Source organism: Stenella coeruleoalba (assembly GCF_951394435.1).
Source record: "Stenella coeruleoalba genome assembly, chromosome: 9".
NCBI lineage: Eukaryota > Metazoa > Chordata > Mammalia > Artiodactyla > Delphinidae > Stenella > Stenella coeruleoalba.
The window spans coordinates 33,232,604-33,245,780 of NC_137155.1; the positions used below are offsets into that span (position 1 = coordinate 33,232,604).

Below are 13,177 nucleotides of genomic sequence, written 5' to 3' on the forward strand. Positions count from 1 at the left end.
ACTGATGGGCACGTTGGCTTCAAAATCCTACTTTTAGAATTTAACCTACAGAAATGAAAGCACCAGTATGCAATATTCATATGTAATGTTACTTCAACTTTGTTTATAGAGGCAAAAATTGAAGGAAGAAGAGAGGGAGGAAGGAAATGTTGTGATGACGAAAACATCATTTATAATATGGTCCTATTAATGTAGATTCATATGAATGCATGAAGAGATTCATGAAAAGACTCTCACAAAATATTAATGGTGGTTATCTCAGGGCACTGGATTTCCTTTATGTTTTACTTTATCCTTTTATGTATTATTGAAATCTTCATCAGACATGCATTGTAAAAACATACAATAAAAATAATAAAGCCATTTTTCCTTGTGGAAAAATAAGGAAAAAAACAAAAAAGGTGAATATCAGGCCTATTTTTGCTGTGTTGATGTGCAGTAAGTTTAATTCTGTTCAGTCCTTTATATAATTAAAACTGGATCTAATCTTATAAAATGAGTAAGCAACCTTTATCTTGATTAACAAATACAGTCATCAATCACCTTTCAAGGTCAAAAAGAACAGAAACAAAATTTTTATAGTAGTTGCATACCTAGTGATGGTTTTACTTATTTGACAAAGAAAAAGCTACTTCAGAAAGAAGGTTACAATCCCATTCTTTGGCATCCACATAGCCATTGATAAATTCATTCATCAGTTCAAATTTAACCTCCATTACACTGTAAGTGCCGTAAAGACAAAGGCTTCATTTGTCTTATTCTCAATCTTTTGCCCGGTATCTAGCACAGTGGCTGCTTCATCATAGAAGTTCAATCAGTATTTACTAAAGGAGTGAATATATTCACACATTCATACAAGACATAATTTTGTGCTTTTGTTATTCTTTTGTTATTTAATATTCATTCTAAATTCTTTCCACAAGTATTTGTTTAGTAATTACAATGTTCAGAGGGTCTAAAAATAAATGTTAGAGTCAGTAATAAGAACAAATGCTAATTTAATATTTCTGTGTGTCGTGTCGGGTTTATGTATATTCACTCATTTAATCCTCCCAGCCAGCCATTATTACTCCCATTTTACAGATGGTAACACTGAAGCACTTAATTTATCTAAGGTTCCATAGCTACTGAGCTGCAGATGCTGAGTTTAAGTCCAGGTGGTCTAGCTCCAGAGTCCAGCTTTCCCTACAGTCACGTATCTCATCTCTGACAATATAGAAGTGTCAACAATTCAAGATCAACTCATTGATAACTGATGCACCTAATTTTCTCTGCTAAGATGTGTTTCATTTCCTACTTAGGTAGCACCAGAGTTGGGCACTGTGCATGGAGGTGGTTGGTTTGGGCAGGGTACAGAACTGATGTTAACAATATGCCGTGGAAATCAGATGTGTAAAGATAATTAACAGGAGGAAAACCAAATGATGCTGTGAATCTAGGGAGGCAAAGGGCAAAGGCCAGAGCAGAAGGCCAGAGGACAGGTGTGAGGATAGATTTGTGAGGACGAAGATTGACTGTGGTCAGGAGGAGCAGGCAGACATGTAGGTCCGTGTACACATAAATGCAAATCAGAATAATGAGAGAAAGAAAGAGCTCAGCCCAGGGAGATTGCTGGGACTTGAGTATCAGTTCAGGGTGATAGCAAGAAGAACAGCAGGAGACTGGCGATAGGTGTACGAGTCCAGCAGCAGCAAAGAGACTGATGCAGAACCAAAGGTTTTCTGAGGTACAACATACTGTACCCATTTAGCCCAAAGTAAGAATTGGCTTTGGCCGGCAAGTGGTTTGAGAGAGAAGGTGGCACTGTCAGCAACACTTGGGTGGAGTGCAGAATTGAGGAAACAACAAGCAAAGCATGTTTTTCTGTAGATTTAATTTTTGTTCATTTTTATTTTTTAAATATTAACTGAGTAATATGTGTTCACTGATAAGCAAAAAAGAGTGAAGAAATGTCACAGGACCACCACTCAAAGATATTACTGTTAAAAAGTAGCATGAAATCTTGTGTGTTTAAAAAAAGAAATGCTCTGAAAACTTTTCAAACGCACAAAAGTAGAAGGGTGAGTGTGATGCACTGTCATGAACCCATCACTCAGCTTCAGCATGCCACCATTCTTGTTCTTCTGTCCCCTCCCACATTTTAATACATTCACACACACAGAAACAGAAACCACTGTCATGCCACTCAAATGTCATAAATGTCCTTTTTCTTAATACTATAATCATCAATAAATTGCCATGTTAATAAAAATAAATTTAAATGATTATTTTTTTCTAGCTTCATAACACTGTAGTCTTTGGAAATATCATGCATAACCACATTTATTTATGCTTAGTTTGTTCCCAGTCTTAAAAATAAAGTTCTGCCTTGATATATACACATATATATGTACACACACACTATATATGTGATATATATACACATAATAAAGCACTTACCTTTCTGCATATATATATGCAAGATATATATGTATATATATGTATGTGTGTGTGTGTAGATATATATACACACATGCATATATATATATAACATTTGTACACTATTCCAATTATGTCCTTAGAATAAACTATTAGACATGAAAATTTCTGGGTCAAAGGGTAAGTCTATTTTTAAGTGTTTTTATATTTATTATCAAATAACACTCCAGAAATTTCCTACTGCTTTACGCTCTTACCAACAGTGTATAGATATGCATATATTTCAGTTGCCTCAGAAATACTGAGTAATTGAAATTCTTTGTAATTTTTTCAAGTTGATTATTTTAGGAAGTATCATTGTATAGCTATATAATTCTTTGAATATTACTAATATTAGATGTTTTAGTGTTTATAAGCCAAGACACACTTGCCAAAAATAAAAGGCTGATTTCATAAACTACACATTTCTTTTTTTCATATATTGGTTAACCTTATATGTGTATTTTTCTAGATATACTTCCCAAAGAAGAAAATCTGCATTCCAAAAATAATATGTCTAATAGTGTATTTAATTTTCTGAGAAAGTATAGATTGCTTTAAAGGAGATTGTTAGTAAATTAGATTAACTATATTTAGCATTCAGTTCCAAAACCATTGAGGTTTATATCCATTAAATATGAATTTGTACCCGAATACGTTTTGTTGCTCTGTATTGTTGTCACTTCATGATTGGCTGTTGTCCATTTTAGAAGGTTTAGTATTTGAGTAGGTCAGATAATGGTTTGATAGCTTACAAAACTTTAGAAACCAGCCACTGAAGCACTAAGTAAATTACATCTATATATAACCTCATTTCAAAAAATAAAACCATGTGATAGTAAAATGAAGTATATAAAATATCATTTGGTCTAATGACTGTGTTTTTATTTTTCCAAAGATAATTTATCCGTGACTGTTAATGCTTTGAAAAGCTTTGCTGTCAAAGTCAATTGGTGGAGGGGGAGTCAGCATGCTCAAATATTTTTCTGAATAATAAAAATGCCCAAAATAGAATCTAGCGATGCAAGTCAACAGGGAGTGATGGAAAGAGGGGAATCTAGGCAAATTGTTTTATATTTTGCATAACTGAAGAGCCAGATGGTTTAACTGGATTTTTATTTTCAGAACCACCCACTGCAGTATTTTAACTAAGTCTCAAGTCAAATACAGTACAGTACTGCCAAATTGAGTTTAACAGTGTCTAGACCAGAGCCCATTACCTTATCCAGGCATTCCCAGGTTCCTTTTCCTCGTGGTGCTGCCAGACCTACCTGCCCTCTTTATACTGGTTTAGAAACAGTTTTACACTAACTCACTACCTCTTCCAGGTAGAGATGAGATAAAGCAATAGGTATGGCACATGCTCAGGAAATGTTCACGGTTCTGCTTTTGACTTTTCTTGTCTAATATCAATCTGGCAGTAATATTTAATCAGTCTTATCCAGTTGTCATTTTTATTCCATTTTGAAGAATCTTATAATGACCATCTTGCTCATCAAAGAGAAGCAAGAAAATTGATCTGACATGTCAAAAATTCACTACTGTCATATTTCACTGTTCAATTTCAGGGAATATTTGGTCTCATATTGTTTTTAATCATCAATTTTAATCAGTAACCTAAATTAAAGCATATAAATTTTGTAAAACATCTTGCTTACAAAACTTTTATTTTCTTGCTGTTGTCTTTGTAAGGTCTTCACTTGATACACCAAAAGAATTCAATTGTCCCTTTCCTAGTTTTAAAAATTTCTGCTATTTCTTTTTTTCACTTTTTGCATCCCGTTTATCCCTATCTTTAACATGCTTAAATTCTGGCAAAGAATCGGAAGCTAAATGGCCAAATTCCTCAGGAAAGTCTGTACTTTTGGTATTTCCTGACCAACAAAAAACACGTTGGACCATGAGTCTAGCCAGAAAAAACAAATAGCCGTTGAAAATGATCCAGTCCAATTTTGTAGGTCCAGTCTAGAAAGGGATTTTGAGCTTCAGGTTAATATCCAAACTTTGTATGTCAGAATGAAAGCAAATCTACTAGGGTTTGATCATCATCAGTTAAACCCAAAGAGCTGACTGGTGAAATATATGCATACTTTCATTCCAAATGGCTAACACTAAATGTTTTTATGAGATTGAGTCACTTTTCTAAAGAAAGTTGCAGTAAACCAGTTTTATGTCAGAACGTCATGAAGGAATTGACTTTGGCATCTGCTCGTTTGGGCTTCTATCTCTTCTCATATCTGCTTTAAGGAATCTATGTTAGATTTGTCCTACTAGCTTCTCTGCTTCAATCTTTTTATAGTTCATTGGCTGCTTGAGTCCCTGGCTCAATTGGGAGCATCAGACAACACTACCCTGCTCTGGCCTCCCCGTTTGGGTACCTTCCAGTGTAGCCAAATTCCCCCTGGAATACAACTGTAACAGCATTAAACTTGTCAGGCTTGGAATAATTTTGCTGACTCAGTTCAGAATTGGATTGAATGAAACATAGCTGCCGTTAACAAACTATTTTATGTTCTATTACACTTAGGGATGAGAACAATGCAAAAACACAGGAGCTGAGACTAACCATGTGTATTATTTTACATACAGGAGGGAACCCCCCTTTGAGCCTGAGATACTGGTGTGCCTAAATGATAAAGGAATTAGCTTTTGGCTTCTGAGTATCAGCCCGGGCACTGCACTGCATGATCCTGTTGAACAGAAGGTAAGTGTGACAATTTCATCTCCTGATAATTCAGCCCTGAATTACTTTAAGCACTTTTTTTGGTTCTGTATATCCAGAAAAAAAAATTTTTTTCAAACTTATATTTGGCTATATCTAACTTTTAGGAGGAGCAATCATGAAAAATCAAGTGGGATAACCCTTGGTTACAAACTTACTGGTTAAGAAATTAGGCTGTGAAGTAACAGAATTGAAATTAATATGCCATTTCCACCACGTGCTAGCTGTGTGATTTGGGCCAAATTACTTAATCTCTGTTAATTTCAATTTATCTATTGACAAAATGAGTATAGCAGTAGAACTTAATTGTTGTGAGTATTAAAGAAAGTAATCCATCTGAAGACTCAAGGGCATGGCGTTATGTGCTATGTAAGGGATCACTATCAGTTTTAGTAGAGTTTATAGGGTGGGGGAATTGGAATGAATCACAATTACCTTGTCTTACTCCACCGTCCTGGCCTCCATGTGCCATCCCTGGTTTCATTAGACACACGTGAATTGTCAAGGGTGGGTCCTGAGCTGTAGTTTTGTAAGTCTCTTAACTTGGATCTTTCATTCTAATTCAGTTTGTTGAGAATACTTTAAACTTTTGTGTAACATCTCGGAATGCTGTCAAATGCTTCAAGTTCTCACTTTCTTTTGGAGCTTGCCAGTATTTGGTGAGCATGCTCTTTGTTTCTTTTTCTTTTTCTTTCCAGAATGTATCTTCTCCTTCTTTGGGATCAATCTCTTATACTTATTGTTACATTCTTTTCTTTCTCCTTTTCCTGTCATCATTCTCTATCCTTTATTCTCTTGGTGAAAGTTTAAGTTCCCTTCCTCCTTCTCAGGGTCATATAACTTCACCCTTCCTTTCCAATATAATTCTATGCACTATATTTAAAAATTTTCATTTTCTGCAATAAATCTTATTAAACATTTCTTAATTCTCTTCATCTTCTCCCTGACTATGGCTATTAGCTAGAAAGAAGTTCTTATTCTCAAAAGGAAAAAGACAGCATATCTCACAAACTATAGACTAATAACTTTATCTCAGCAAGATTCTAGAGTACATTGTAAACGAATAGTATTTGAGTACCTAGGGAAAAAACAATCATGAAATATCAGCATGTATTCATTTAGAACAAGTCATGATGGATATAGTTTATTTCTTTCCTTGATAGGATTACTAAACAGATGGTCAGTAAATATATTAAGGATGACATATTTAGGCTTCAGCAAGTGATTTAGAAAGATTTCTTGAAGTGTTCTTTTTTTTAAAAAAAACTACTTTTTAGAGCAGTTTAGGTTTACAATAAAATTGAGAGAAAGGTACAGGATTTCTCATTCCCTGCTTATAGACATAAATATCCTCCCCCCTTATCAATATCACTCACCAGAATGGTACACTTTTTACCAAGGATGATCCCACATTGACAAAGCGTAATCACTCAGTGCATAGTTTACCTTTAAGTTCACTCTTGGTATCCTACATTCTTTGGGCAAATGTACAATGACATATATCCATAATCATATATCATACAAAGCATTTTCATTGCCCCCAAAATTCTCTGTGCTCTGATTGTTCATCTCCACTGTGTCCCTCCACCCTCCCCCAATTCCCCAGTGGCAAACACTAATCTTTTTACTACCTCCACAATTCTTACTTTTCCAGAATCTTATATAATTGGAAACATACAGTATGTAGCTTTTTAAGATTGGCCTCTTTCACTTAGTAATATGTATTTAAGTTTCTTTCATGTCATTTCATAGCTTGATAGGTCATTCCCTTTTAGTGCTGAATAATATTCCGTTGTTTAGATGTATCACAGTTTATGCATCCATTCAGGAACTGAAGGATTTGGCTGCTTCCAAGTTTAGACAATTATAAGTGAAACTTCTGTAAACATCTGTGTGCAGGTTTTTATGTGGACAAAAGTTTTCAGTTCCTTTAAGTAAATACTAGAGCACAATTGCTGAATCATACGGTAAGAATATATTTACTTTTGTAAGCACCTTCCAAGTGTCTTCTGAAATGACTGTACCATTTTGCATTCCCACCAGCATTATATGAGAGCTCCTGTTGCTCCACATCCTTGTCAGCATTTGGTGTTGTCAGTGTTCTGGATTTTGCCCATGCTAGTAGTTGTATCTCATTGTTATTTCATTGTTGTTTTAATTTTCATTTCTCTGGTGACTTATGATACAGAGCACCTGTTTATATGCTTATTTGCCATCTGTGTATCTTTTTTTTGGTGAAGAGTTTGTTAAGATCTTTGGTCCATTTTTGTTTTTCCTTTAGCATGGCTCGTTTTTTAAGTGGGTTGTTTTTCATATTGTTGAATTTTAAGATTTCTTTATATATGTTGGATAACAGTTTTTTAATCAGATGTATCTTTTGCAAGAATTTTCCCCAGTCTGTGGCTCATCTTTTCATTCTCTTGATATTCTTTCACAGGGCAGAAGTTTTACATTTTAATTAAGTCCAAATTATCAATTATTTCTTTCACGGGTTGTATATTTGGTGTTTTATCTAAAAAGGCATCACCATAGCCAAGGTCATCTAGGTTTTCTATTATGTTGTCTTCTAGGAGTTTAACATTTTTGTGTTTTACAGTTAGGTCTATGATCCACTTCGAGTTAATTTTTGTGAAGGGTTTAAGGTCTGTGTCTAGATTTATTTTTTTGCAGATGGATATCCAGTTGTTCCAACACCATTTGTTGAAGAGATTTTCTTTGCTCCATTGTGTTGCCTTTGCTGTTTTGTCAAGGACCAGTTGACTATATTTATGTAGGTCTATTTTGGGGCTCTCTATTCTATTCCATTGATTTGTCTGTTCTTTCATCAATACCACACTGTCTTGAATACCATAGTTTTTAAGTAAGTCTTGAAATCAGGTCTTATCAGTCCTCCAATTTTGTTCTTCTCCTTCAGTATTGTGTTGGCTCTTCTGGCCTCTCCATCTAAACTTTACAATTAGTTTATAGATAATAGAAAGTAATTCAGATTATTTATAGATCATTGGAAAAATCCAACCAGAGAATTATGTAAATTTGACATCTTTAAAATGACTGGAAACAGATTCATGAAATCCTTTCTGAACCTTGAATCAATTCTGCAAGGTTGTAAAATATTCAGTCAACACACAAAAGTCAGTTGTGTTTCTATACATAAGAAATGAAAAAAAGGAAATAGAGTTGGAGAGAAAGAAGTAAACGTATATATCTATGCTTAACGGATTTTTGACAAGTGCCAAGATCATCAGCAGTTAAAAAAGTGTCTTCAACATGTGATGCTAGGACAACTGTATATCCACATACAAAACAATGAAGTTAGGTCCTTACCTCACACTGTATAAAAAATTAACTCAAAAAAGTTAAGTTAAATATAAGTGATAAAATTATAAAACTGTTATAAGAAAACATAGGGGTAAATCTCCATGGCCTTGCATCTGGTAATGAATTCTTAGCTATGACAACAAAAGTAAAAATATATTGAATTTTATCAAAATTAAAAACTTTTGTGCATCAAGGGCACTATCAAGAAAATGAGAACACAAGCTAACACAACATTGTGAATAAACTATACTTGAATAAAATGTTGTTTGTTTTGGGAAAAAAAGAAAGTACAAACACAACCTACAGAATGAGATAAAATATTTGTGAGCCATATATCTGATAATGGTCAGGAATCCAAAATATATAAAGACTTCCTACAGCACAACAAAAAATTAAACCACCCAATTTAAAAATGGGAAAAGAACTTAAATAGACATCTATACAAAGAAGATATAGATGCCCAATAAGCACATGAAAAGATTTTCAGCATCATTAGTCATTGAAGAAATGCAAATCAAAACTATAATGAGATAAAACTTCACATCCACAAGGATGGCTACAATAAGTATAAAAGAAAAATAACAAGTGTTGACAAGGATGTGGAGAAATTGGAACCCTGTATGTTGGTGTTGGGAATGCAAAGTGGTTCATCCGTCGAAAACAGTTTTGTGGTTCCTCAGCAAGTTAAATACAGAATAACCATATAATCCAACATATTCCACTTCTTGATATATGTCCAAAAGAATTAAAAACATATACGCAAACAGGTTTTTGAACATGAATGTTCATGTACCATTCACAATAGCCAAAATGTTGGAAACAACCCAAATGTCCATCAATGGATAAATGGAAAAAAAAATGTGGTATATATCTATATACCAATACACAATGGAATATTATTCAGTTGTAAAAAAAAATGAAGTACTGATACATTGTAAAATGTGGATATACCTAGAAAACGTTATGCTAAGTGGAAGAATTGAGACACAAAATGTCACATATTGTAAAATTCCACTTATATGAAATGTGCAGAATAGATAAATCTGTATAAACAGTGAGCAGATTGGTGGTTGCCAAGGTCTGAAATGGGGGAGAAGGGTCAAATGGGGAATAATTGCTTAATGTGTATATGGTTTTATTTTGGAGTAATGGAAATATTTTGGCACTAGATAAAGGTAGTGGTTGCGCAACATTGTGGATGTACTAAATGTCACTGAATTGTTCATTTTAAAACAATTTTGTTACCTAATTTCACCTCAATAAAAAAAATAAAATTTAAACTAAATTTAAACAACTTGATGTTTGGCCAGGATCAGTCAAAAGAAAGAATTTCCCAACTATAGCATGCCATGACTTTTTATTGTGATATTTGTTACAAATTGTAATAAAAAATAGTTTATACATGTAAGAGTTCAAATAAAATGCAATTCAGTGATGAACTATATCAATCACAACACAGCCTGTAAATGTTAGGAACCTAATCATCTTTGCTTGAAATCTGAAGAAATATGGAGGGCTCTTGGGAGTATCCACAAAACAATAACAGGTATTTTGTTTCTCCTACATTTATTTTTATTTGTTTGAGTGAAGTTTTTGATAATGGCTATGAAAAGAGGAAATTTTCTGAATCAGAAAGGGGTCATATTCTATAGCCACAAGCATGGATTACAACCTCATTAATTTTACCTCTTACTCTTGAGGGTAGTACTAATTGATGGAGGATGATGAGTATCTCTGAAACTTGAAAATTTTAACTGCTAACAACCTTGAAATATCAGGGAAAGCCCTTGCGGTCGTACTAAATTTAAGAACTAAAATGACACTTGAAGAATTTTTGAAATCTTTTTTTTCATTGTTTATTTAATGAGGGATCTTTCACACTGAAAGCAGTCCAGAGGTCGGGACGAAGGGACGATATTGCTTGAGAAACAAGAACGTTTGTTAAATCTCGAATTGTTCTTATTTTATTTTTTCGATCTTCATGTTGCATAGCTTAATTTAGTGGACTAGGTAACTAGTCAAAATGGGAGAGTTTGAGAGAATATTACACAAATCAGGTAAATTCAGTGAAAGCTGTATCACCAAGTAACTAGAATATGAAGTATTTGTGGGAAAGGTAGAGACAAGGTTGTCACCACCAGCTACCTCTTGTTATTACCTTTATTTACTTGTGCAACATTGGTCATAGATGACCACTCCCTTCATTTTAAGAACTTTTCCTCTTGTGGCTTCTGCAATACCACACTCTCCCAGTTTCCTCTAATATCATCAGTTGCCCAATTTCAGTTTTCTTCCCAGGCTCTTTCTCTGTACCCATACCATTTTCTGTTCTGGATTCATACACTGTACCTCATCATGTCCCATACTTTTCAGTTCTGTCTTTGTGCCCTGACATCAAAACCTCTATCTCCGTCTTTGACTTTCTAAAAAAACACCAGACTGTATTTTCTACATGAATATGTAGTGATCTGTAAAAAAAAAAAAAAAAAAAAGTAATGCTTCTTTGTAATTGTTTGTAAGTTTTTTTAAGAACTCTTGATTTCTCAACCCTAAATCTGCTTTTCCCTCAGTATTCCATATCTCAGCCTATGTCATCACTCATGCTAACTTAGGTCCAAAATCTGAGAGTCATCTTTTATTTCTCTCTTTTCTTCATCTAATTCTTCAGTTTGTTATTTTGGCTCTACCTCCATACTATGTGAAAAACTCTTCAGTTCTCTCTGTTTACACTATATACTCCTGATATTGTGCAAGTTATCATCCTTTCTATCTGTATTATAGCACTAACTTTTTAATTGGTCTTCCTGCTTCTGTTCTATCTTTGCTGTAATATACTACGCATAGAACAACCAGAGTGATATTTTTAAAACACAAATTGAATCTTGTCAATCTCTTGCTTAAAACTCTCCAGTGTCTTACTGTTGTACCTATTTATTACCATACTTCTTCCTCTGGCTTACAAAGCCTTTCATATTTAGGTCTTCAACTACCCGCTTTAAATTTATCTCCTACCACTCTTCACAGAGCCCTTCTTTCTGCTACTTGAGCTCACAGGCTTGTGTCTGTAAGGTGGTGAAATTTATATGAAATATTCTTCTGCATGATGACTCAATGGCAACCTCCCTTTTATCCTTAAAATCTCAGTTTAAATGTTATGTCTTCAGTGAGGCCATCCCTTACCACCCAAACCAAGGTAATCATTCGATCTCATCCTATCATGTCACCTGTTTTAGTTAGCTGCTTAGCTTTTTCACTATATGATATATAGTCTCATGAGAGCAGAGAATATGTCTATCTTATTCACTGCTGGTTGTTTAGCATACACTATAGTCTCTGGTTATAGAATTTGGTAAGTAAGTCCTTGCTTGGGAATTCCCTGGTGGTCCAGTGGTTAGACCTCATTGCTTTTACTGCCATGGCCTGGGTTCAATCCCTGGTGGGGAACTACGATCGCACAAGCCACGTAGTGCTACCAAAAATAAAAAATAAATCCTTGTTTAATAAGACAGATAGGAGCAATATTAATTCATTGAACAACTTGTAAGGGCTGTCAAGATAAGGGGAGGACATTTGAGAAAGATGGAGAGGTTAGGGTAGAAAGTTGAAAATTTTGCTTACTTCTCAGTTTAGCCTAAACTTAACACTATGTACTGTTAGCATTTCTTTGTTATGTACAACATTCTGTTCTCACTCTAAACTCTTTCCATCCATACCCTCCATTTTAATTCCCACCTCTATCAAGATAACTCAGTTTTGTATTTCTAGCCAACATCTTTCATCTGTTCTCCAAGTCTCTATATGCAAATGCTTATTTGGTATTTCTTCTTGAATATCTCAAACTCATTTCAGATCCAACGTGTCCCATGTATACTCATGATCTTTTCCTCTCAAATCTGATTGTCTTTCTGTATTCCTATGACTGATGCCTCTCTCTATCCCATTATGTAAGGCACAATCCAGAAATCTTTCTTGAAAGTTTACCCTTAAGCCTAAAATCCAATCTAGCAAGTAGTCTTGCTTACTCATCCTAAATATACACTGATTTTCCATTGCATCCCCACCTCTACCTCCTTAAAAGAAATATCTCAAATTAACAGAGCACTTACTGTGTGCCAGCACTCTTCTAAGAGCTTTTTATTTATTAACCCACTTAATCATCTCAAACACTCTGTGAAGGAGATTGTGTCATTATTTCCATTTTACAGATAAGGAATCTTGACATAAGGAGTTTATGTAAGCTGCTGGAAAGGCGTAAAGCCATGTGCAAACCTGAGCAGTTTGGAGCTAGAATCCATGTGTTTAAACATGGCACTCTCTGATTCCAAGAACCCAGTTACCTTTAGCCTTAACATGCAATAATCTTTTATGGGACCTACCATCATTGGCTCCAGCTCCAATTGGATTTGTAATTGGATTTCTAATCTGCAGCCTGATTAATGTTTTCAAGATACATATCTCTTCATTTCGCCTATTGTTGAAAACATTTTAATATTTTACATTGTTTTTGGTATAAAAATGAGTGTTCTCATTGTTACTTTCAATGTTTCTCCCTTGGCGAATCCTTCCTTGGCCTTCCTGACTAGATCAAATTCCCTATCGAATGTCTTGTTAACTCATGATCCCAGCATCCTCTGAGTTCACCTGTACCTGCAATGTACAGTTTCTGTGCACACTGATCTT

The 13,177-nt window shown here is 34.5% G+C and overlaps 1 protein-coding gene across 4 annotated transcripts in view; it reads left to right on the forward strand.

Moving 5' to 3' along the window:
- The window catches only part of TMEM196 (transmembrane protein 196), a 301,366-nt gene that overhangs the window by 72,106 nt on the left and 216,083 nt on the right, over positions 1-13,177 (forward strand). For all 4 annotated transcript variants that reach the window (XR_013829718.1, XR_013829719.1, XR_013829720.1 and 1 more), the window contains exon 2: positions 5,047-5,161. The gene's annotated coding sequence lies outside the window, so the exon portion shown is untranslated. The remainder of the gene's footprint in view (positions 1-5,046; positions 5,162-13,177) is intronic.